The 26517-nt window shown below is 37.1% G+C and overlaps 1 protein-coding gene across 4 annotated transcripts in view; it reads left to right on the top strand.

Moving 5' to 3' along the window:
- b3galt1b (UDP-Gal:betaGlcNAc beta 1,3-galactosyltransferase, polypeptide 1b) overlaps window positions 1-26517 on the top strand; it is a 159387-nt gene that overhangs the window by 45113 nt on the left and 87757 nt on the right. Inside the window, exon 1 of one of the 4 annotated variants that reach the window (XM_077216233.1) lies at window positions 22657-22727. The exons of the other annotated variants lie outside the window; for them this stretch is intronic. The gene's annotated coding sequence lies outside the window, so the exon portion shown is untranslated. Of the gene's footprint in view, window positions 1-22656; window positions 22728-26517 lie in introns of those variants that run through there. 4 annotated transcript variants of the gene reach the window in all.

The raw sequence follows: 26517 nt of genomic DNA, 5'->3' as shown, positions 1-26517 counted from the left end.
CTGGAATTGCTATTGATTTATTAAGAGATACTGTTAAAGGAATTGCGCTTAATGGAATTGAATTCAAGAGAGGAGTGCATCGCTGCTTATCTTCAAAGCCTCAGCAACCCTGTTTGGTCCCTGAGCGAAAGTAGCCTTCAAGATCTTTCAAAGCAGTGAAGAAAGTGCAATTACCTGCCATGTGAGCCCTGAATGTTGTGCTAACTGTAGCTTCCATTAACTGTAGTTATGCATAATGTAAACACTAACCAGAATGTAGTTATCACTAAACTGCAAGTTATCAGTAAAAAGTAGCTAATTATACTGCAGCTATTTATTATTTGAATGTCTTTTAAACACATGTACGTGTTTTGATGATATCATTTTTAGCAATCAAAGCAGTGTTTATGCAACACAGAAACAATAAGGCGGTCAATTTGCATTAAAGAATAATGTTTTACCCTAAGTAAGACCAATTAAACTATAAAAAATATAGAAGTCGAAAGCATAATGATAGCATGTACAGTATGCAAATTGACATCCTTATTGTTTCTGTGTTGCATGACACTGCACTGATTGCTAAAAATGATATTATCAAAACAGCTTTAAAGGACATTAATATATACGTATACAGGGTCTGGTCATATGATTAGAATATCATCAAAAAGTTGATTTATTTCAAGAATTCAACTTAACATGTGAAACTAATATATTATATAGACTCATTACCTGCAAAGTGAGATATTTCAAGCCTTTATTTGTTATAATTTTGATGATTATGGCTTACAGCTTATGAAACCCACAAAATCAAAATCACAGAAAATTAGAATATTACATGAAATCACACAGTAATTACACAGGAATACCATGGTCATTGAACCAGGTTTTGGTTCTTTTGGCAGTGTGGGCAGGTGCAAATCCTGCTGGAAAATGAAGTCAGCATCTCCATAAAGCCTGTCTGCTGAAGGAAGCAGGAAGTGCTCTGGAAATGTCCTGGTGGACGGCTGTGTTGAGTGGACAGCACAGTGGACCAACTGCAGCGGATGACATGGCTCCCCAAACCAACACAGACTGTGGAAACTTCACACTGGAATTCAAGCATCCTGGATTGTGTGCATCTCCCTTCTTCCTCCAGACTCTGGGACCTTGGTTTCCAAATGAGATGCAAAATTTGCTCTCATCAGAAAAGAGGACTTTGGTCCACTGTGCTTTATTAAATCCGTAGTCAACGCAGCCGTCTACCAGGACATTTTCAAAGCACTTCATGCTTCTTTCATTTTCCAGCAGGATTTGCACCTGCCCACACTGCCAAAAGAACAAAAACCTGGTTCAATGACCATGGTATTCCTGTGTAATTACTGTGATTTCATATAATATTCAAATTTTCTGGGATTTTGATTTAGTGGGTTTCATAAGTATGGCTGTAAGCCATAATCATCAAAATTATAACAAATAAAGGTTGAAATATCTCACTTTGCATGTAATGAGTCTATATAATATATTAGTTTCACCTGTTAAGTTGAATTCTTGAAAAAAAATCAACTTTTTGATGATATTCTAATTATATGATATATATATTCCTCATATTTTGATTGTTTAATCAAACTTGTAGGGTCATGAAAACAAATGTACCCTTCTGGCATCACTACTATAGTAAATCTCCTGAAATATAGAGCACAATTCATAAGGATTAATTTTATGGTGTTTTTAAAACCCTTTTTAAATCTTGTCTCTGAATGGGGGGGGGGGGGGGCAGCATTATGATTCCTTAAAATCCTCCTGTGGTGCTCCACTGCAAAAAAACATGCCATTTTCTGTGCACTATTTCTATCATTTCGGACCAGTACTGCAAACCGTCCCCCTTTCCTGCTTTTATCTCCCCACCGAACAGACGCTTCTGCTTTCCCCCACACTGTTACTAATTGATGCAATTATTGCTCTATTTTTGTGAAGGTCTGCTAAAAGCAGGCATATTTTGACGGATGAGCAGTTGGTGAGGAGCAGGGCTTCACTGACTATCTTTATCCCTAATGAGAACAACACTTTATGATCTCTGGGTTAACTGCTTTCTGCCTTATGTGGTTTGAGAGGGGAGAAATAAACTAAAGTTAGCACCGCCACTGACTTTGCAACGTTTTTCAGTAGCGTGACAGTATGGTCGCAGTTTTTACAACAGTTGTACCTTTTACAGAAACCAGCTACCAATGTACCAGCATGTTAAAATGTCATGTTCCTGTTTTTTGTCACAGCGCCGCTTTACAGCCGAGCTGACGTAATAATCAAACATGTTCTCCAAAAATGTCTTTTCTCTCTTTCATTTTAGTGAATAAGTTGAAACAGTTACTATAAATAAACTGGTTAAAAAAGGTTCACAGTCAGCAAATTAACAATCAATAACAAACTATTTAACTACTATATCCAACCTTATATACATGTACGGTACACTCGTGTTAAATAAAGCAAATCTCAACTGCATGATTGTTATATTGTCAAAAATGTAAACTATATTAAACCCCATTAAAATATTTAAAGTTGGATATAACTTTTCCTGTACCCTGTAAACTTATGTAAAGCAATATATATATATATATATATATATATATATATATAAATCTGTTTAATTGTTTAAATATTCGCAAAATGTAAGCTGTATTATCGCACAGCTCTATATATAAAGTTGCATGTACAGTATGAAGTAAAAACAAAACACTAAACTTGGTTAGCTAGGTATTTATCTGACAAAATTAATTGGCAACAGCTACAGGTTGCCCACACAATATGGCATGTTTCATTGCATTTTCACATATAAAACAATTGACTCCAAGCACAACTATGTATATGATTACAACATTTTTAACCAATTCTTAATAATATTTATATGAAGGTTGAAGATGTCAATTTTCCTATAGGCCGTACATTCCCTTTGGCCACGACTGTGACAGGCACCATGTTTTCTCACTGTGCCTGGGTTGTTAAAGGACTGTTTAATAAGGAGATATTTTATAAAGACAGTACACTTCACGTATATAGGCAGGAGCCATCTTTGGAAAACAGTCTCGACCAGTCGAACCACGAACGCCGTGCTACGTGAGCTGAACTATCGACCAGCACGTAGCATGGCGTTCGTGTTAGTGTGGGGCTATTTTGAGCCCTATTAGTGGTATTAACTAGCGATTTTAATTTTTACTCATTCGATGCCCCATACACTAGCGTTATAAGCTAATCTGTGGTGAAACTAAAACTAATTTTAAAACTGGGTACATTCGATTATCATGAAAACGCATCCCAGAGAAAGGTCGACTTGGTACCCATGTGTTATTTACCCCTAGGTTCATTTTTGGCCGGAATTGTCCTTTAAATTCTCTTCATGCTGTTCCAAACCTGTATGACTTTTTCCCTTCTGCTGAACACAAAAGGAGATATTTTGAAGAAAGTTGGGGTCCAAACCAACATTTGACCCCTTTGCCTTTCATTGCATTGTGTTCCACTGTCGTTCTTGGAACTTCCAGTCAGGCTTGGAACGACAGTAAACGATGACAATCATTTTTGGGTGAACTATCCCTTCAGCAATGACATTGCAATTTATAAATTTCATGTGAATTGTTATTGGAAAAATAGCGGAATTAAAATTCTTTAAAATTTCTCCTTTTATGTTCCACAGACAAAAACGACTGGGTTTGTAACACCAGCGGGGTGAGTAAATACAGGCAGAATCTTCATTATTGAGTGAACTATTTCTTGAAAAAGCTCTTTCACAGTGCGCTGTGGTGATCATGGATTGTCAGGGTTGGATGAAAGCATCCCATTGCGGACTTAAGGGACCGGAGACAGAGAGATGGAAAACTAAAAAAAGCAGAATGGGTCTGATCGGACCCTGCAGCAGAAGGCCAAGAGGCCAGGCTGTCTGAAAGCCAAATTGGCAGCAAAAGAAAGAAGCCATTTGGGACTTCAAAGGAAAGAAGCGAGCGATCCGTCCATCCTGAGAGAAAGTGCGTCTGGTTCCTAGAGGCATGATGAGGTGTAGGTTTAATGACGGAAGAAGGTTGCCTTTGTACAGCCAGCGAGCTTGAGGGAATCCAGCAGAAATTGGATCTATCAGTGGCGTGTGAATATGCATGGCCTCCACGCGGGACGTCGTCACTTGTTAAAGGCTCACTGCCGTCAGAATAGGCTTTTATCTGAAAAATAAAATGACGAGCTAAAGAGAAAGTGAGAAATGGCTTGCTGCACTTGTCCTTTCATTGAAAAGACGTGCCTTGCCGATAGGCTCCATTTAGCAGAAATGACTGCAAACTTAATGTTCCTCTATCAAGTAAAGCATCAGCGCGCCATCCTGTCGGAAGTGTTATTATTTGAGCCACTGGAGAATAACGCTGTATTTTTAATAAGTCTGAATTTCTGGTGTGATGAGATGAAAATTAGCTTTACCAGGAAAGCTCAATTCAAGGCCTACTTTTTTCTGTTTCATTTGCTTTTATCTTTTGGGCTAAAACACTAAATATTTTTCATAGTAGAGATAGCTTTTAGCCACACTTGCCTGTAGAGAAAATATCTGGGTCATAAATAATTACATTATAATTAATTCATAATAATAATTAATAATGAAAAAATATATATATATATATATATATATATATATATATATATATATATATATATATATATATATATATATATATATATATAGCCAAAAATTATGGAGTGTAATCTTGGTAAATATTTTCAGCTATTTTCAGTCAGGCAAGTGCAGTTACTGTGTACTTGGATGATGAAAGACTATAATCTCTGAAACCATTTGTGAATAAATAATAATATATTTTCAAACAATATTTTAGGAGAAATAAATGATAACAGTTGCATTATATATTTGTCCTCAAATTATTCAAAAATAGATACTATATTACTGTATATTATATTATATTATATTATATTATTAAAACATTAAATACATTTTCATTCTATGCTTCTATTGTTATTTTATGATTATTTTAATTCCTTCTCTATGTAAAGCACTTTGAATTGCCATTCTCTATGAAATGTGCTTGCCTTGCCTTTTTTATTATATCATATTATGTTATATTATATTATATATTTTCATATATTTTTTTTAATGTTTTGAGATATACAAAAAATGGCCCAAAATATATTGCTAATATAGATGTTAAAAATGTTTCCTCATATTTTTGACATTTTACAAATATTTTAAATCTAAATATATTTATATTATTCCAAACTTGTGTAAAAAGTTTTTTTCAGCATTTACCCAAAATCTTTTTTCACAATTGGAAATAAAATGTATTCCCACTAAAAGTACATTTTGTAATATATTTTGGCATTCGAAGGTTTGAAAATTATATTTCCTTTCACAGCTCACAACATGTTTTTAGGATATATTTCAAATATATTTTGGCCATAATTGTATTTATTTTTTCTGAATGGAGAAGACTCCAGCGTTACATGTGTGAACTGGACAGTGGACGGATTTATTTGAATCCTGCAGTTTGACTTAAACCATGTAATGTAGCGGTTCCTAATAAAGTTAGCGGCCAACTGGAGAGTAACTCAGTTTTATCCGCCTGCTAAAGCCAATTTTAACTCACATTTGTTGGCGTGTGCGTCTCTCAGATAGTTCCCCTCAGACTGCAGGTTTCTTCCTCGGAGAGAGGTTATCCGTCTACCACCGCCACTGTAAACAACACCGACAGAGCTTCATTCAGAGATAAAGCCTATATGAAACGCTGAATCAGAGCTTACGGATAGCAGAGGAGGGTGGCCGTTTTCATCACACACCTCGTGTGCAGGAGTAGAACGGTCATAACACGCACCACTGCACCCGAGAGAGAGAGAGAGAGAGAGAGAGAGATAGGTCACTGTAATCATACTGGTATTTTCTGAGCTTCTGAAGCAATACCCATCTCAGCTCAATCACAGTTTTCAGTGATGGACTTTCACACACTTTACAGAGTAAAAAGTTCACTCTTGGTTGTATGTATGTGTGTGTGTCTGTGTCTGTGTCTGTGTGTGTGTGTGTGTGTGTGTGTGTGTGTGTGTGTGTGCGTGCGTGTGTGTGTGTGTGTGTGTGTGTGTGTGTGTGTGTGTGTGTGTGTGTGTGTGTGTGTGTGTGTGTGTGTGTGTGTGTGTGTGTGTGTGTGTGTGTGTGTGTGTGTGTGCTATCTGGGTACAAACATTGCTGTGTTCACTAGCATTCGGGTGAGTTTGAGCTTGCTTTGGTCTTGAATGCCAGACGCATAGGACGATGCAGTCAATTTTTTTTTTCATATTCCTCCCTGAAATTGTCTGCCTTAGAACCCCTGACAAGATAGATGTGCTCACTAGAGCCTAACAATCCTGCTTGTAGACTTAATGAGTGATCGCAAAGGGATTGTTCACCCCAAAATGAAGATTCTGTCATTATTTACTGAGGCCATCACGCTTGTGTTTTCAAATGTCTGTAAAATGAAAGCAGACTATGACAAAAAGCACCATATTAGTGCATGTGCAAGTCTTCTGGAGGGACTTAAATTTCAGTTTGTTCCCCGATCAAATCTTTCAAATGACAAAATCATTTGGAAAATAGTCCAATAAATTGTTATGGATTTTATGGTGGCATGTTTTCATTCAAGTTGTAGAGAAATTTTTTTTTTTTTTTATCGTCGACTTTAGACATTCTATTAACTATTAGTAACTTTGACAACTAACTCTCATTAGAGTATTAGTAGACTGTCTGCTTAATTTCTGCTAAAACTTTATTCTGATGATCACCAACAGACTTTATAATGACTATAAGTAACTTTGAAAGTACATGTCAACTTATTCTACCAACCCACAAAATATTTTGGAATAACATGGGTGGGACCTAATGAGCTGCCTTGCTGTCTACATAGTCAAGGTAGCATACTAATCATTACTGAATAAGTGAAAAATCTGGAATTTACAAGGGCAAAAGCTCACAAATCCAATGCAAATATATGTGCCATACAAAAAGTGCACATGAGATTCAACTCTGTTGATTACTGTCACACAGCGGTGGACAGTAACGAAGTAAATGTAATTCTTTACTGTACTTAAGTAGCTTTTTTGTGTATTTGTACTTTACTGAAGTATTTAAATTTGGGGAGACTTTTACTTTAACTCCACTACATTTCAAAGTCAAATATCTTACTTTTTACTCTACTACATTTTCAAAATCAGTAGTTTTTTATTTATTTATGAGTGGATAAAAACGTAACTGGTCAAATGAGCCACCAATCACAGTACAGCGCGCGCTTCGTTTTGAACTTGAATTGGTTTTATCTACTAAGTGCGAACCAGAGCCGTTATAATGAGAGTTGCCAACATAGACGGTTGCGACACAGTAGCTGTGTCCGAAACCGCTCACTCGTTCACTCATTCACTAATCCCTATATATATAGTGTATGGCATTTGAGTGCACTATATCTGCAAGGAGTGAACAAAATGAAGTGAGTGAATTCAGACGCTGACGTTTACACTGTGCGTCGGAGAGCTGGAGCTTTCGAAGAAAATGCTTCGTCACACCAAGATACTCGTTTTATCTTACGTTACATACTTTATAGTGTCACATGGTGAGACGTTCAGACAGGTAAAGGAGCAGGGTGGGAAGTGGATCCACGTGCAGGTTTCGGTTTATTAAAATAATCCACAAGGTCATGGAACACAAAGTAACTGGCGTAAACAAATGAAAACACGGAACAGGAGGAAACACGATAAACCAGAGAATGTGCATTCAACCACTGACAGCGAACAGGTGAAACACAGGGTCGATATATACAGGCAGACAAGAGAAGAAGGGGGTGTGGATAATAAGAAACACCTGGGGAGACTAATCAACATAAAAACTACAAAACATGGTGCAAGACATGAAATAACATAAGAGTCCAGAAACACAGGCTGGGGTCATAACAATCACAGTACAGTTTTGAATTAGTATCTTAGGGTGCTTTTACATCTGTAGTTCGGTTCATTTGGTCCGGACTAAGGGGCGAAAAATTATACTTTGTATCATTTTCAGGCATTTTGGTTCCTTTTCACACCACACTGATTGCTCTGGTCCGAATCAGATGATGAGTTTATGAAACGAACGAAATGCAGTCATGTGACAACATCCACATCACTCGTTGGAGGTAACTGCACTTCGATTGGTCAGAATTAATGTGCAGGAAAATTCCAGAGCTCCCGGAATTTAACAGCCCTCTGGCTTATATGGTCATCAGACCAAATTTCTCAGAACTCCACGTTTGTCCGCGTGCTGCCATGCTAGTGAAAACTGTCAACAAACATTAGTCCTCATCCCATAATGCACAGCGCAGCTGACTACGGCAGCTGGTTTAGTCCAAAAATTGCGCAGTTCTTTGGCAGTTGGGTCTGTTCGAGGTCGGATCACGTTCTCACCACAAACGAACCGCTCCAGAGTTCGCTTGAAAGCTTACCGAGACCACCTCTTCGAGGAGGTCTCGGTACGCTTGTTGTCTCGGTACGCTTGTTTGGTCCGCTTTTGGTGCGCACCCGAGTGCGATTGCTGCTTTCACACCTGCCCAAACAAACCGCACCAAGGGGGGAAACGAACTCTAGTGCTATTCAACCGAACTAAATGAGGCAGGTTTGAAAGCACCCTTAAGCTAATATAAGGATGTGTAAGAAGTAGAAAAATACTTAACACAAACACATTTTGCGTAAAATAGTCAAGTTATTAACTTTACTTTACAGTAATGTTCAAAAGTTGGGGAGTAGTTTTGTTTAGAAATGATACGTTACAGGAATAAATTACATTTTAAAATATATTCAAATAGAAATTTTATTTGAAATTGTAATAGGGATGGCCCGATACCATTTTTTTCAAACCGATACGAGTACGAGTACTTACATTTGTGTACTTGCCGATACCGAGTACCGATACCGATATTTCTACCGCAAAAGTAACTATAGGCTCCCAGAAAAGAAGACAGAAGACTATTTTAGAACACAGGTTAGAAGACTGTTTTTATTTTCTTCTCTGCTTATTTTAACAAGTCTAAAAATAAATAATAATGAGCAAAATAATAAATGTATTAACACACAAACCACTGTTAATTTAACATAAAAGCAAGCAGGCTACTGCGTGCATGGTCTGGAATGACTGAATGCGCGCAAAGTGCGCTCCCTTAATAGCCTAATTCCTAAAAAGCTGACAGTTCATACCGATCTCACACATCTCTGTTATTATCAATGAAGCTGACAGCACAATGAATCATTCATAATATCCACACACTGTTATAATTAGAGGATTTGCCAGCATACAGAATTCAGCACTGAACAAAAACGTTTTGAGCGGTGATGTGAGTCTATCTTAAATGCTTCTGATTGTCCATTGCGTTCAAGAAATCAACACATATGACTGTGATTGGCTACATCGCTCAACGCTGCGAACATGTTATGAATAGAAACTCTGGCCTGTAAATCGTTTCTATTTTGTTTTAGTTGTTATTCTTGCTTTTCTGCAACAGATGAATAAAAATCTATTAGTTTTAATATGTTTTATTCATAGATATTTCTAGTTTGCGGGAGTCCTGCGAATCGTTTTATTCTCCCGCAACCCGCACACACAGAGTGAGTGCGTTACCGCCCGCATCCGCGCTCGCACTCGGCCATCAGATCTAGTCCCGCACCGCACTCTATTGCGTTGGGAGTGCACGTCCCTATGCCTCAGTTCACCTCGACAAAGTACTCGCGGTGTACGTGGTATCGGGGCGTGGTATCGGCGAATTATTATGAGTACGAGTACGAGTATATGAGGACAGTATCGACCCGATCCCCGATGCCAGTATCGGTTTCGGGCCATCCCTAAATTGTAATAATATTTCACAAAATATCTGCTTTTACTGTATTTTTATAAATGCTTAAGCATAAGAGACTTAAATTTTTTTTTAAATCTCACCAACCTCTAACCTTGAAAGTCTGAAGTGCACAGTATTTTTCAGTATTTATAAAAGACGTCCCTTGTCTTCACAATTTTCAACTAATCTTGTTGCAATGCAATATAAGATGCTTGGAATGCAATCATAATTGCTTTAAAATGCTTCCTGTAGTAAGCGTACTAGGTTTTGGATTAGAATCAAAGTGTGTGTACAGTACAGTACAGTATGTGTGTTTCCTGCTATTCTTTCTCAGCTCACTCATTAGCAGTTGATATCTCCCTCTTTAATAATCCTAAGGTCGCTCAAGGTCACTAAGGGTCATTGTGATTCACAGTGAGAAGGGCCAACAGGGGCACAGCATGCCATCTGATTAGACAAATGTTTCCCCTTCAGCAAGGTGACCGGCTACGCCTGCACAGCCCAAGTGAGCAATTAGGAGACCTATGATTTATTGCCTTTACTGACGTCCTTTCAATCCAGCACATATATCACTAAACCATGAGTGATTCACCTTTTACTGATTGATTGTTCCTCTATATATGAAATAAGCTCATTAGAGCAAATGGGAAAATGAAAAGCAGTTTAAAGCCTTCAAATAAAGCAGAATAGCAGCCGTGCCAACAGGGATTTGAAGACTGAATTTTCCTCAGTAATTGTCTTTCTCTAAAAATGCTTTTCACCTCGGAAAAACCTCAAGACTGCTGCTGAACCACAGAGTGTTTATGCTTTGTTTTGTTTTTTCTTAGTCCTGTACTGTGGTACTTAGAGTATCATCAAAATGTTCCTGACTTTCAAAAATCCAACCCCATAGGAAAGCAAATTCATAGATGAGATCTCTTTAAAGCGCCTTAAAAATGATTATGCTTATTCAAATATTCCCTTTCATGTAGTGTTAAATAGCTGTTTGTGAATGAAGATAAAATTCCACAACAAATACATGTATTTTCTCCTAAAAGAAAGAATCGATTCTGAATTGGTTCTGAAAATTATTATCTACTTTGACCCGCGCTCAAACACTGTAGCTGTATCTGAGACTGGAAGAGTTAGGTTCGTGTTGACGAAGTGTTGAGAAGATGTTATTTTCAGCGCTGCAAATCCACTTTGACACATTTCAAAAGGATGAGGACTCAGACTGGAATTGATACGGAAATATAGACGCCATTGTTACTGAGGAAGATCTGGAGCTGAAATTCAGATATGGTGATAGCCATTTAATTTTTGACAAGTGGTAGGCCAATCACAACATACTGAGCTGTATGACCAATCAGAGCATAGCTTGTGCAAAAGAGGGGTTTAGAGAGACTGAATCTTTGAACTAACTGTTTTCAGACTCTGAGAAATGAGGTGATGTGTAATTTATATTATGAGAAAATTAAAGTGTTTTTTGATCTTGGATTCATGTAAACCTGTTGTAGGAGATCTCCAAAATAACATTAGGAACATTTAAAATAGCATGACTTTAATATCTCGAGATTAAATAAGTGCTTATCTCTCAAGGGCGTAGATTTGGTTTGAACATTGGGGGGATTGAAGTTTGGGTATGCCTCCTGATATTGTGATCATGGTATAAATAATGGGGGGGTTGTAATGCATAGATTTAAATATTGGGGGGGGGTTATATCCCCCCCATCCCCCCCACAAATTACGCCCCTGCCTGTTTCACAGGGGTTTCTTCTGAGGAAAGACATTGATCTCAAATGTGTCTTCTCTAGAGTTTCAGAATAGATCTCAATTCAGATTTGTCAAGATATCGAAGTCTGGAATTAAAGTCAGAAATCTAAGTATGGGCTCAAAAGGTCTCATCAGATTCTCGAGTCATGTTCACATTCATTTTATAACTCTATACTTTTTCTGTATTCATTATATTGACTATTTTTATTTCTCCAAAGGAATTTTAAGAGAAACTGTCTGAGACAAAGCTAATGAAACATTACTGAAAGACTTGATCACAGACTTTTCAAGATACCACTGTATGCAATCCAAAATAAGAAATTGCGATATGAAAGTTCATTAATTGTATTAGTTTTTGTATTTACTGTGTGTCAGCTGTTGATGTAACGGTCTGGAACGGTCGAAAATAGGAATATATTCAAAATTGACTTTAATCATGAATGCAGAGAAACACACTTTGCAAAAGAAGAAACAACAACAAGGGACTGAACAAAACAGGGACTTTAAAATACAAGACGAACCAAATAACTGAAAGGTTATAATCATACTGTACATAATCATACAAACAAATGAGGAGGTAATCAGTAACCAAAACTGAATGGAGAAGAGAAACAGGAACTAAACAAAACACAATAGAGTATCAAAATAAGAGGCTAAGTCCTTTTGACTGATTTGTGTCTATTTCTCCAAAGGATTTTTAAGAGAAACACCTGAGAAGTTAACAATGCAACTGAGAGCTCTTTATGTCTTATTAGCCATATACAAAGTGATTTCAAATGTGTCGTCTCTAGAGTTTTACTCAGATTTGCAAAAGATTTCAGTATGAACAAAAAGATTTAAGTTTTGTTCTCTGACTGAATCATCTAATGTGCTATGCACATGCCATGAACGAACCCTATACTCTAACTGTACGTCAATAATTGACTCATTTGTCTCTATTTTTGTGTCTCCTAAGGTATTTTAGCCGATTGATTCTTCAATGAAACATAACAGAGAGCTCCATTAAATCCCATGAGCTATGAACGAGCAACCTCTGAGCAATAAAATTTGCCTCTGGTACAGAATTGATTTTTCCCCCACCAACACAGGACCAAGGTATCCATAAAAGATAATTAAACAAACACCCAGATCTTTGAAGTCCACTGCAGGTTTCATGAAAGTTTAGTCGAACACTCATGCTTTTCTCATGGTTTACTGACTCCCCCTGCACCATTTCGTATCCGCTATAACAGGTTTCATAGGTGCGATTACAATATGGAACGGTGACATGAGCCGGTGAATTTGCGAGAAGGTCTGAGCTGTTGAGTGTCATCCATCTTTGCTCCTGTCTGTGGCGTAATGATGTCTGTCAGGCTGCAGCAGAGGAAGAGAACTGAAGGTTAATCTCTCCGTATCACTTCGGTGTTCTGAATGCTTAAAGAGCCGTCGGGCCGAGCTGACCGTGCCATGTTTACGGGTCCCTGTCTCCGCTCAGAGATCACAAAGACAGAGGTCTGACACCTCTGAGGCACTTTTAGAAAAGCAATGGAGAGAAAGTGACAAAGAAAAGACTCTTTGTTTTTTATTCTCTCAAATGGTTCCGTGCAACCCAGACTCATTGGAAATACGTGCTTCGGCGACAGTTCTGCAAAATTATATTGCACTGCCTCTTGTGCATTTCACAACAGTTTCAAAGGTAAATGTTTGGTGAGTGGCGCTAAAAGCGTCTTCGGTTTTATCCGAAAGAGATGAACGTGAATCGTTTTATTACATTGGTTGTTGTATGTATCATTGTATTTTGTAATGGAATATCCGGTGAATGGCGCCCTCAAACAATGCAGGCGTGGAAGAATTTGGTTTGTGTTGTCAACATGTCGAGAAGATGCTATTTTCAGCGCTGCAAATCCACATTGCATGCATTTCCAAAGGATGAGGACTCTCGCTGTAATTGATATGGAAATGTCGACGCTATAGTTACTGTTCTTATCCCTGTGTTTCAAGCGCTGAGGAAGATCTGGAGCTGAAATTCAGATATAGTAATGGGTGTTTTGTTTCTGACTTAGTTCTGTATGACCAATCAGTGTAGGCTCCCGAAAAGAGGGGTTAAGAGAGACTGAATCTTCGAAAGAAGATGTGCAATGCACTGTATATTATGAGAAAATTAAAGTGTTTGACCTTGGATGCATGTAAACCTATTGTAGGAGACCTCCAAAGCAAAATTAGAAAACTTAAAAATAGCATGACTCTTGAGAATAAATGAGAGCTTTTCACCTGCTTCCCAGACATTTCTTACAATATGGAACTGATAGTGTTAACAAAAGCAAACGAGGAGAAGCAACCATGCCATTTTGGCTTGTTTCTAAGTCTTTGAGCTCTTTTATTGTGACTCTTGTTTTACAGGACAGGTGCACTACTGTAGGCTGAGCAAGTCTGCTAGGGCAGAAAAGCCACACATATGGATATGCAAATGTTATACAAATGTCAAAATATACTAGTTTACAAATGATGTACTATGGTAAAAGTGTTTTGAGGTCATAACATAGCATTGTGCAAGAAACCATGTGAAAATAAGTATTATTAATACATTTTCTTCCCATGTAATCCTAATTTTGTGTGAAAAGGAATCAAAGTTGTTGGTGTTTTACTGCCACTTGTGTTCATTTCAGCTGGAATCTGCAGTGATTTGTTTTTATTATACGTGATTGTAGTTTTGCAAAAATGTAGGTAGAGGCCTTACAATTCTCACAGTCTCGCTTTTTTGTCTGCTCTATTTTTAAATTGTAGGTCTGTTACATCAGTACTCAATTAGTAAATTACAAGGTCCCCGAATGAAGACTAGTGAGCTTGTTTAACACCCATCTGACTCTTAAAACAAGAGGTGCGACATGACAAAACTACAAGGCTCCCATTAAGATGAATGAAGGTGTCTACAGCATGCATTAGATGGGTCTGTTTGATTATGGCTGGAGTGGTGTTGTTTATTTGCGTCCCTATGCATCTTGTGTAGATTGAGCTTGACAACATTACTACAGTGGGGATATAAGCTTCGTAATAACTTGCCTTACGTTAAATGAAAGTGTAAATAAGATTGTTTAGCAAACAGCTTGCATCTGTGGCACTGTTAATATTTTAAACTTCCTTTTTTATTATATTTATGTGATTGTAGTACTTCAACTTAATAATAAACTATAATGAGAAATGTAGCCTTGGCAAGTTTAAGTTTTTTTATATATTTTTTTCAGTTTAATTTTAATTGCTAGTAATTCAAATTCTTCACATTCTTATTTCTAGTTAATGATAATAACCCTAATTCGTGGCCACTGTTTTAGTATCCGTGACACATCGGATTGTCAAATGTTACGTGTTTCTTGTTTGGACATTTATGTTTAGTTTGATGTAGTTTCCTGTTTCCTGTTTCTGTTTTATAGTCCTTTTTGTAGTTCTTTTGGTTCCCCTCATTACTCCCTGATTGTTTTCACCTATATCTTTTTAATAGAGCTATCCCAGTGTATATAAGCCGCAGTGTTTGCTGTGTTAAGCCCTATTCGGACAGTAATTGATTCTCGTGTAGATGTCTGTATAAATAAATTTGCATGGCACCTCAGTGATAAAATTCACTTGGTGAATTTCTTGAATTTATTCCTGGTGAAGGAGCAAGTTTTGCTCACATGGTCAGTCACATGATTGTCTGCTGTAAATAAAATGCCAAATGCTTGGATTAATAAGCATAAATTCATATTTACTTTTATAAAAGGAAAATAATATCCTATGTATTATTTGATTATTTAATCTCCTGTTTAAAATAGCAAGATAGATGTGCTATACTGTAGTTAAAATGTTTTTTGTTATGTTTCATTTTTATCTCTAAATTATGGATATCATTTTAAAAATGTGGAAACAAGTTAATACAGCCTCTTATTTACATGAGGTAAACATAAAGCTGCTTGGTTGATATTTTTAATGTATATAATTGTTACCTTAATAACGGCCCATTTCAAATGTTTACGTGGTTTTATTCTCTTTCTCCTTTTAACAGTGATATGAAATAATATTGTTTTTCCAGGGTTTCAGTAATAAAAGTATAGGCTATTTTTTTAAATGCATCTAAAGCGCAACAGTTATCGTAACGGTGCTCGGCAGTGGTCAAAAAGTGTCTACAGTTGTTTTTTTATACGCTTTGGTACTATTTTCCCTGTCACAAGCAAGGTGCACATTTTCAAAACTCTTAGTGCTATAAAGTATCACAACAGATCAAACATTTCAGCATGTTTTCAGGTGTGTTAGTACAATACAGAAAATCAGAAAGTATCCTTTTCACAAAACAAAATAAGTGTTTGATCTACATAAATGTTTCATTCACAATAACTGCCTTTCATAAAGCTCTAACTATCAAACTTTTGATTTGCATCTCTTCTCGTTAAGTTTAATACATTTGCCTATTATTTAATCCAACTGAACTTAATGGTTAATCAATGAATCATTTGGTACACCTATAGATTTCCATACATCACTGATTCTACAGACAGTTTCTGTAGAACATGTTTGCAATTATCGATATGTATAACCAAATTTAATGAATTATTTGTACATAAGTGATTTATAGATAATAACCACCACTGTGTTCAAAGTGTGTGCACACACATTTGTGTTTGTGTGTGTGTGTGTGTGTGTGAGAGAGAGAGAGAGAGAGAGAGAGAGAGAGAGAGAGAGATATGAATGTTCAATGTAATGAATGCATCAGGTTTTGAGAGAATGACCAGCTGTGTGATGAGTTTGGATTTTTATACTAAGAGTTTTGGAAAATGAAATAAAAAACTGTAAATAGTTAATTTTAATTGATTATTTTGTGAATTCAGTGATGTGGATTCGAACGGCAAATAAATTACCACACAAACTTGTCAAAAAAACAGGAGGTAGTTCAATTTTTACGCGGATAGAGGGAGAAAAACACTGACATTCTGGATTCGGACAGCAATACAATCACTGACTAGCCCCTGTAAATGTTGAAAATACCTTACGACCCCATGAGAAACAATTACTGCCTGAATAGGGCTTTAGTTTGTCAGTTGTTTTCTTGTATTCCTGGTCTTCGTGTTCCCTGGTTTCTTGGGGGTTTTTTGCTATCAAAATTCCTGCACTTAGATCCTCGTCTGTACCTGCCTTCCTCGCTTTCCTTGTTACACTGATGTTTTCGTCCTTTCTGCTGGCCTCTGAGGTTTTGCACTTCACTGCCAACAAGTTAACTTCCTCAGTGCCAGTCAAAACCCAAAGTTAATGTACATAAGAGGGCTGTTGAGGAATGTAATTGATTTTTGAGCACTTAATTGCATACTGGAGCTGTCAACATTGTTTCAGTGTATGCCACACATCCATTAGGGTGTCTGTTTGGAGAGAGAAAGGGAGAGAGAGTGAGAATGTGCAGAGAGTAAATAGTGTGAGAACGTTGCTGAGGTTCTGGTGAGGAGCCGCAAACATTCCCTTCTGCTATCCATCACCCCAGATGTCATAAGAAATGCTGATGAAATCTGTCTCTCCTGCTCAATAGATCCGCTTAGAACAGCAAGATTCTGCATGCTTGTCCAGGCTAGTTTGTGCTGGTCTGGTGCAGCTGGTTGACCAATAAATAAATATGTTCAATATGTGTGTTTTTGTGTGTGTGTGTGTATATATATATATATATATATATATATATATATATATATATATATATATATATATTACACACACGTTAATATTGTATATACACAAAATTATATAATAAAAATATTTTTTCACACATTTTTTTTATTATATAATTTTGTGTATATACAATATTTCTGTATGTGTACTGTGTGTGTGTGTGTGTGTGTGTGTGTGTGTGTATATATATATATATATATATATATATATATATATATATATAATTTGACATATATATATTAAATTATATATATCATTTAAAATATATCATTTAAATGGTCAATACATAAATAATTAGAGAGAATATACAGTATATATATATATATATATAATCATTTTATCTGAATGAACATTTCTAAATATAAAAAAAGTATATATAGTATTTTATGTGTCCTAAATGCAAACAATTAAATAAAATGTTCATGCTTTTTACACAATGTGACAAAAGTACAGCTTGATTGAATCTGAACAAATGAATAAATATTATTAATAATTATATTCTTTCTAATACTCTAGTCAAAAGTGCTATTCATCTGAATTGTTTTCTTCACACATCCCCGGTCTCATATCAAGTATGCTATTCATAAAAGTGCCCATAGTTGAAGAACCGCCTGAATATTCGATATATATCACAGAGCCGCAGTGACAAGCTGTCCTGGTCTTTTCTGCACGGTCCACTGCTGTTTATAGAGAAAGAAAAAGAACAGGACAAAATATTGTCAGAGAAAAAGCGCAAAAGAACAAGAGAGTCTTCAGTGTTGTGAAAGCACAGAACTCAGTGTCCCGTCCCAGCTGTGAACATAACTATTCTCCGCTCTCCTGGTAATTTGGTGTCATTTTGATTTGTTTAGGTATCCAGAACTTGCATCGTTTCCAGGCATCTGCCTAATTGCACATTCAAGATGGCAAAGTATTTGCTCAGGCCAAATTGAGGGAATAATTATTACTTATTAAAGGCTGTTGTTTATTCCTTCACTGAGCACATGTCAGGACCGATGTTTGAAAGTGGATGCTTTCAAGCAAACATTACCTGTGTGAAGAGCATGCAAAGTAACACTCTTATTTTCTTTTAATGAACACAGTAATGACAAATTCGCTGGTCTACATCACTTAATGAGGAGCATTAGTCTAGCCTCTGAGACACTGAGCACCCCTGTTCACTAAGAAGAATAAAGCACATTCAAATCAGGCCTTTATCAGGTTGTGATTGGTCCATTTACCCCCGACCCCAAGCTCACTTGCTAATTTTAAAGATGTATTCCTATTGGCTTCCTCTCAAACGGCTCGCAGTGCTGCTGTGTGTGAGCGTTTGCCAAGTGTCTAAAGGAAAAAAGAACTGTTTGATTTCTGCTGGCGCATTTCTCGATAAAAGCTTCAGTTGTTTATCACCTCTGTGCTGATTTTTACTGTCTGTTGATTAAGAGCTCACTGAAAGCAAAATGTACATTTTCACATGACCTTCTCCTGTTACCTCATTAAACAGGTGAGTGGCATCCAGTTATCTTAGAGAAATAACAAATATTAGCCAGGAGACCAGTCAGCAATCTAAATGATCTAAAGCAGGGGTTCTCAAAGTCTACATTCAAAGGTCCAAATCTGAATTTTCATAAGAGTCAAAGGTCCGGAACTATTGTTAATTACAAAACTTATTTTTAATAAACACGCATTTTTTTTCCACTCTTCACAACTCCAACTGTCTCGTTACAAATCAAACAGAATGGGTTCGTGCTGGATTGGGGCAAAATGAACACATCTCTGTCCAATCATCCAATCATGAAAACTATTTTCTTCGTCAACTTTTCTTTTCCTGGAAATGACATCCTCCACACCCATTCAAACGCTTTACTGCGGTGAAGTGTCGTGCCGCGTCGCGCCCGGTTACGTCAGAAGTCATACGCTCACTGGATGTCATGGCAACTAAATCACGGAGGAAAACTTTAAATATCTCGCCTTCGCTTTAATTTCGGACCATATCAAAAAAGAAATAGAAAAATACACAAATTATTTTAACATGCGTTTATCAAAGTAGGAAATCCACAATTTTAATCCCTTACACACAATTAGTGCTTTTAAAAAACGAAATGGAGGCGGGTCCGGATTGAATTCCCTCCAGGTCTGGATCCGGACTGGAGTCCGGACTTTGAGAAGTACTGATCTAAAGCTTTGCCATCCTCATTAGCATAGTTTGTTCCTTAGTTTAATGCAAACTAAGTAAACTCACAATATAAGAGGGATTTTGTTTGTTTGTTTGCTCCAATTTTATTATAGATAAATAATGTATTTTTGTCTATCTTCATTAAAAAAAGATACGATACTGCTGTGTGCCAATGAAGCATCTGCATCATTTAATATAGTTAGTTTAGCAATAAATTGCATTGACTTCCCAGACAAGATTCAGTAATGGCTTGATTAGAGATCTATTCAATGAAAGATCTGCTCAGCTATGATTTATAAAGATAATAATGATTAGGCTTTATTGAAGTGCTTAGATGTCTCACATAATAAATTGGAGAAGTACCGTACATCCTCATTATTGTAACTTAAGTGTTCTCTGCAACGGTTCCCAATTATCCAGTACCCAAATTCTATTCAAATGAAAATAGAAGTTTCTGTACAATGCAGGACAAAAATAATTGGCCACCTGTTTTGTTATTGCTCATGCGGTAATTGTCTTTTTAATTATTTGTATTTGCAAAGTCCCTTTGACTGTGAAAAGACACATTTTGAGTCACATTGTTCCCGTTTCCTCAATTCTCCCTTGGTTCTGAATGTAAGAGAAAAGCCAGATTAATAATGCATGACAGGAAAGCTTAAATACAACAAGCACACACGTTTGTAGAAATAGGACATGATGAAGCTGGATCTGTCCCAGCATTACCTGCCAGGAACAGTTACTCAGCTGGGTGAAATGTCCTGACGACTGCAGTTTTCTTTCCTGTGTTGGTGTATTTTAGGATGTTTTAGTAACGCTTTACATAAAGCCTTTTCATGTATTCATGTATGTTATAATGTGTTATATCTTTTCATAAATAATTGTAGCCAAAGTTAAAATGCATTGTAATATTTGTTGTCATGTGTTTTAATGCATTGTACTTTTTAAAAGTGTAACAATGAATAGATTGTGTTATAGCTGTGGTTACAACCATTCATGAGAACATACAGTACAATGCATTATAAGGTGCATTGCAAGCAAAACAATTGTATAATATATATAACGGCTTTAAGTAACTTGTTTTAAATAACCAACAACCAATAGCCTTTAGTTTAGGTCTCAGTGATGAAGCATGATTTGGTGACGTTATTAGTGGGAGGGGCGTTCTTATTCTAGAAAGCATTTGATTGGAAGAAAAGTTGGATTCACTGTCATGCAAGATGAGTCATCAAAATTTTGCTCTGTTTTTCCAGAAGAGAAACACTGTAAATGTTTAATGTGTATTTTTGCTTAAAGTCAACTTTTTGGATATTGCATTAGCATTTAGATGACCTTTAAACTAACCAACATGGACTAAAAGCCACGAATGTCCACTTTTGATTTCATTAGGTTTGGAAAGAAGCCAGTTTGCACCTCTGGCATTACTGCATGAGTATTTCATATATTAACCATTTTCTCATTGACTTTCCATTGAGCACAACTACACTTCTTTTCAAAAGTTTTAATGTTTTTGAAAGAAGTCTCTTATCCTCACCTCCAAGGCTGCTTTTATTTGATCAGCAATATAGAAAATACAGTAACATTGTAAAATATTACAATTTAAAATAACAGTTTTCTATGTGAATATATTTTAAAATCTAATTTATTCATGTGATGCAAAGCTGAATTTTTAGCAGTCTTCAGTGTCACATGATTTCTGTCACAGAAATCATTCGATTATGATGATTTGCTGCTCAAGAAATTTATCAATGTTGATTGCAGTTGTGCTGCTCAAATTTTGTGGAAACCGTGATACATTTTTCAGGATTCTTAAATAAATAGAAAGTACAAAAGAACAGCATTTATTTGAAATAGAAATATTTTTTTTTGCCTCCTCATAAATGTCTTTACTGTCACTTTTGATCAGTGTCTTTTGAGCGTTAGGGTGTACTGAACTATTTGATAAAATATGAGCTATATGTCATACTGCCCATCTCCAGGTACAGGTGCATGAGTTGCTGGCTGGAACATGGAGGGACATGGAAATGGCTCTCAATTATTGGCCCGATGTCCATATGTGGATCCTCTGTGCTCTTGACAGGCATCCTATCATCCTTCCAGCTGTATCACTGTCCATCTGTCACCAGGCTGAGAGTAATTGTGTAGCTCAGAGCAGGTGTGCCATCCAGCACTCACTCGAAGCCTGTTTCATGCTTTTCCTTCTAAATGAGCTCTCCTTTGCCTTTTCCTCTTTCCGGTCACTATCGTTCTTTTTGTCCTTCTCTGTCAGTTTATCTGATGCCTTCATCACAGTTCTGACTCACTTCTTGCTCTCCGTTGCCTTTCTCTTCCTGTTTTCTGCATCGTGTCATTTATGGGATTTCTCTTCCTTTTGACTGTTAACTCCACATTCAGTCAGGTCTGCCCGACAAACACAGATTTCTTTCCTTTTTAGGCCCTACTGTATAATGTAAGTAACTGTATTAAAGATTTAAAAAGGTTTGCAAATGTCAGATTCACAGCCATTTAAAAAAAATGCTTGACAAAGTCACATCAACACAGAAAGATTGTTGTATTATTTACAGAGTAACAAAAAGCAGAAGAGGATTCTTAGATATTTATAATTGAGTACCGTGCTCCTTTTACATCTTATGCAGGTCTGTTACCCGCACTTACTTTATTTGCGCTTACGCACTTTTTCACCTGTGAATTCACTGTATTTTAATCATAACCACAGATGGCTTGTCTGTTTCAATATAAAATAGCATCCATCCTACCTGTTTTGACTTTCAGAGTATTGGCTTTTTGTTTGGATAGAAATCCTTATGTTCACTTCTAATTTGTGTGATGTGCGAAAGCATGGAGCAAAAAAAAATCAACCAGCTGCAAAAAATGCAGAACCGCTAGTCAAGCGTGTCCAGACTTTTGACTAGTAGAGTGTTTTTTTAGTAAAAATTTAATTGAGTCAGAAATACAGGATAAATGAGCATGGAGTTGAGTTTGTGTGTTCATGCAAGCTCTAGTTTTTTAACCTGCTCGATTGCTGTGGATTGTGTAGTGCATTGGTAATTTGTAGTCATTTGTATAGGCTAGCTTTGCATAAATGCCTGTTTTTTGTGAAAATCTTCTTGGGGAATTAATCTTGCATCTTTATTAGTCTTTTATGGCAGTGCAATCCACTAAACGACTTTGCTCGCACAGCCGTTTTACGTCCAAGAGCTTCTGTCTGTAGCGTGTGTGATGCTGCCATCATTGATGTGACATTCAGGCCCATTGTGTATTCCAGCTAGGAGACTGTAAGCAGTTTAAGAGCCGATTTCTTCTCGGCGGGGAATGTCTGCCTATCTCTGGCCTGTCACTTAGATACCACCGGAACGGTAAATATGATTAATCTACCTCCTTAATTATCCTGCAGTTCCATGCCACTAGTTATCAGCTGTCAGGAGCAATTAATATCTCTACAATGACTCTCGATCTTAGCCAGGTTTCCAAAAGAATGAATATTTCACTCATGTAATTCTTTCCTTGGTTAATAGCTGTCGCCATGGAGCCAGTAATGCTCAGACGTAGAGGCGTAGCGCTCTGGTTTTCAAAATGCATTTTCATCCGGTCCGGTTTTCTCTCCTAAAGATTGAAAGAAATGAAACGCATCCATCATTTCAAAAGACAGTTGGTTTACAAATGAGTGCAGTGGATTTTATTGAAGAGGACAGGGATGTTAGAAGCCAAAAACTCGTTCTCTGTTCGCTGATTGTGAAATGATCAATGCACGTTATAGTCTAATGAGCTCAGATATTGGTGCAACCAGAACAGATGCTGTTACGCCTCTATAATGTGCGTGTCTTTACCCCTCACAGAAGGAGATGTATTAATTAGGTCAAAACTGTTTCATTAGAAAAGATTCTATCTGACCTTTCTGCAACAAGATTCGCAGGGCTCTAATTTCCTGTGAAATAGCATGCATCAGTAAGTCTGACATTTACATCGGCGGAAACTGAGAAACGCATATGGATGCCAAAGACGTGGTGTTGAAATTAAGCCGTGTGCAAGAGTGAGACCCCGGAATGAGGCAAATTAGACCTAATGGGGAAGTGGATCATGAATACCATATTAATTAACACTAAAATATTGCTGCTGTTGCTGTTCGCTGTGCCGTGGCATGAAGGGACTGTGTAGGATTAATAGGATTCGAGCAGAATCAACTAAATAAAGTCTTTAATGAGGTCATGAATATTTGATTTGCCAGCCGAATCAGATGTATTGTACTTTGTTTTGAACCAAAGGCCAATTATAAAGATGCTCGTCTCCATCATCTCTGTAATCATCCGGAGGAGTGGTGACTGTAGATGTGCTCTGTGCTTTCATCATGTTTTCATGCTTAAGAGATAGGAGGAACAAAGAAGGCGAGGATAAATGCATAACTTACGATATGAGGAGAAACAAAAGGCAGCGTCCTTGCTGCATCACTGCTCTGTCGGTCAGTGACTTCAAGGCATTTTGGCATGAAGGTACATCTTAATGAAACTGACTCCAGACTAGCTTCCAAAGCAGCACATCATGTCTAATGATCAAATTCTAGTGAGCTAAAGAGTATATTTAAAAATCCCATCAGAGTTTTGTGGCTTGCGGTTCATATCTGTTAGATTTGAGGAACTAATGTGACTATATTAACACTAAATAGTTATGTGCATTTAAAACAGTCTTTCTCTTTTTACATCTTGTTTACAGGGGTGTACACAGATTTTTGTTTAATAAAGTTCCTTAAAATGAGTAGTTAGTTGCCAAGGCAGCATTTATAATATTTAAAGGGACAGTGTGTAGTTTTTTAGGTATTTTATTATCTAAAATCAATATTGTATTCATAAACATGTCCTCAATGGTGTACAAATACCTCTGCCAATTATCTGACTTATCCTCGTAAATGAAGAATTTATTATCTTTATGTACATGTGACGGGAAGGTCCACGGAGGCTTCCATGTCGTTTGACATGACCATGTGACAGGATCTAGACAGGTCTTGATAGATTCCAACATTCAGATACTGTCATGTTTAATGCTGGATAGATGTAGAGTTATTATGAAATGCACATGGAGGATGGCAGAGAGCATATGAAATCCTTTTCCCTGTACACCTCTCACTCCTGTCCCTATTAGACGTGCCTCAACACTGCTAGAGCTGTCCGTATCCGTCAATGCAACTCTGCTCTCTCAGACAGGCCACTGTGGACCTTCCAAACAAAGCGCCTCTAATAATCATTTCTTCCAGTCACAGAGCCTGACAGACTCATAAAGGAATGCAACCGTTCATCTCTCATCCATCCTCTTTGTGTCATCTCCTCCTCACTCTATCACCGTCCTCCTGTCTTCATTCTTTCTCCTTGACTTCTTGTTTCCTTTCACTCTTTTGCTTTTAATTATTGCTTGTTAGAGGCCGAAGGTGTGTAGGCACCTATTGTATTTGTATGGCAGCTTCTAGAACCGTATGGCAGAATGTCATGATATTTGGCACAGAGATAGGGGTGGGTCTGTACTTCAATCTCAGAAATCTTTAACCCTATAGTGCCATCAACAGGTCACAAATGCACTTACATTTCTGCTCATAACTGATTAATCATGTGGTCTAGAAACATAATAGATTTTTATTGATTACTTGGCTCACACTACTACATTTTCTGTAATGGATTTTAAAGTGCCACTATTATGCTTTTTCGAATATTACCTTTTCTGCATGCAATATAGCTGTTTTTGAATGTAAATGGTCTGCAAAGTTTAAGAGATAATAGTGCACAACTAATTAAGTTACTGTTTTCTAAAAGATAGAAAGAATCGATTCTAAACCACTGAAACAAGTCGTCAGCAATTCCAGCCTCACTTCCTGTTACAAACCTATGTACCAATATAACAAACTTGCATAATGCCGGCCTATAGTCTTCATTGGCTGCCAGCGAACAACATCTACTTTGACGCCCTCAAACATTGTAGCTGAGGCCTGGAAGAGTTTGTTTTGTGTTGTCGACATGTCAAGAAGATGCTGTTTTCTGCGCTGCGATTCCACTTTGCTAAATTTCAAGAGGATGAGGACTCATGCTAGAATTGATACGGAAAAAACGAGCCATTGTTCGTATCTCTGTTTATCAAGCACAGTGGAAGCCTCCACAGCTGAAATCCAGGTATGGTAATAGGTGTTTAGTTTCTGACACATGCTGTAAGTGGTAGACCAATCACAACAGACTGGGCCATTTGACCAATCAGATTAGTGTAGCCTTGCGAAAAGGAGGGGTTTATAGAGACTGATGCTGCGTCCCAATTCGCATACTATCCGTCCTAAATAGTATTCGAAAATAGAACTAGTACGTCCCAAATCGTAGTATGTTGAAATGAGTGTTCCAAAGAGACCCGGATGGTCTTCTATATCCGGTCAGAATCCGAAGTGCAGATCGATGCACACTCTAAAGGCTAATATTGCCCACAACCCATCGCGCGTTGGACACGGATTCGGTTAGAACTACAAACACGAGTGAAAAGTGTTAAAAAACTACAGACATGGAGTACGCGTGAGTCCGGCGGTTGTGTAGACAGTTTTAGATAAAGGGGTCTAAGTGATTAATAATTTGTATCTAACCTGACGAAAATGTATTTATTCAATGTTGGCTACGTTATATTGCATCTGCAGCAGCATTGTGAACTTTTGTAAAGATACGTTTAGCCATTAAATTTTAAATATATCATTACATTCAAATTGCAAACACATAAGGAGAGTGAGAGTCACCGCATGAAAGACCCACGACTGGCAGATGAACAAGCTACTACATTTCTCTCCGAAACGGTAAGAAATTATATTAGATTGAATGGAGGATTTTAACTGTGACGAGATGATTGACAGGGCAGTTTATGGTGACAGGATGCACGCGACAGAGCTGTCCGTTAAAGATGACGAAGTAGTATGTCCCAAAGCTTGCTTACTCTTTTGCTACACACTCAAAAGTATGTACTTTTTCTTCACAAAAAGAGTACATACTTTTAGGGCGTAGTATAAGTAGGCAAATTGGGACGCAGCATGAATCTTCGAACTGACCGTTTTGAGTGAAGTTAAGACCAAGTATGGCAACCCATATTCAGAAATGTCCTCTGCATTTAACCATCTAAGTTAATGCACATACATTTGGA

This window comes from Siphateles boraxobius, unplaced genomic scaffold (assembly GCF_051911475.1).
Source record: "Siphateles boraxobius isolate OS27281-9 unplaced genomic scaffold, OSU_SipBor_1 7, whole genome shotgun sequence".
NCBI lineage: Eukaryota > Metazoa > Chordata > Actinopteri > Cypriniformes > Leuciscidae > Siphateles > Siphateles boraxobius.
Note: the sequence above shows the minus strand (reverse complement) of the source record. Positions and strands in the feature narration are given on the sequence as shown.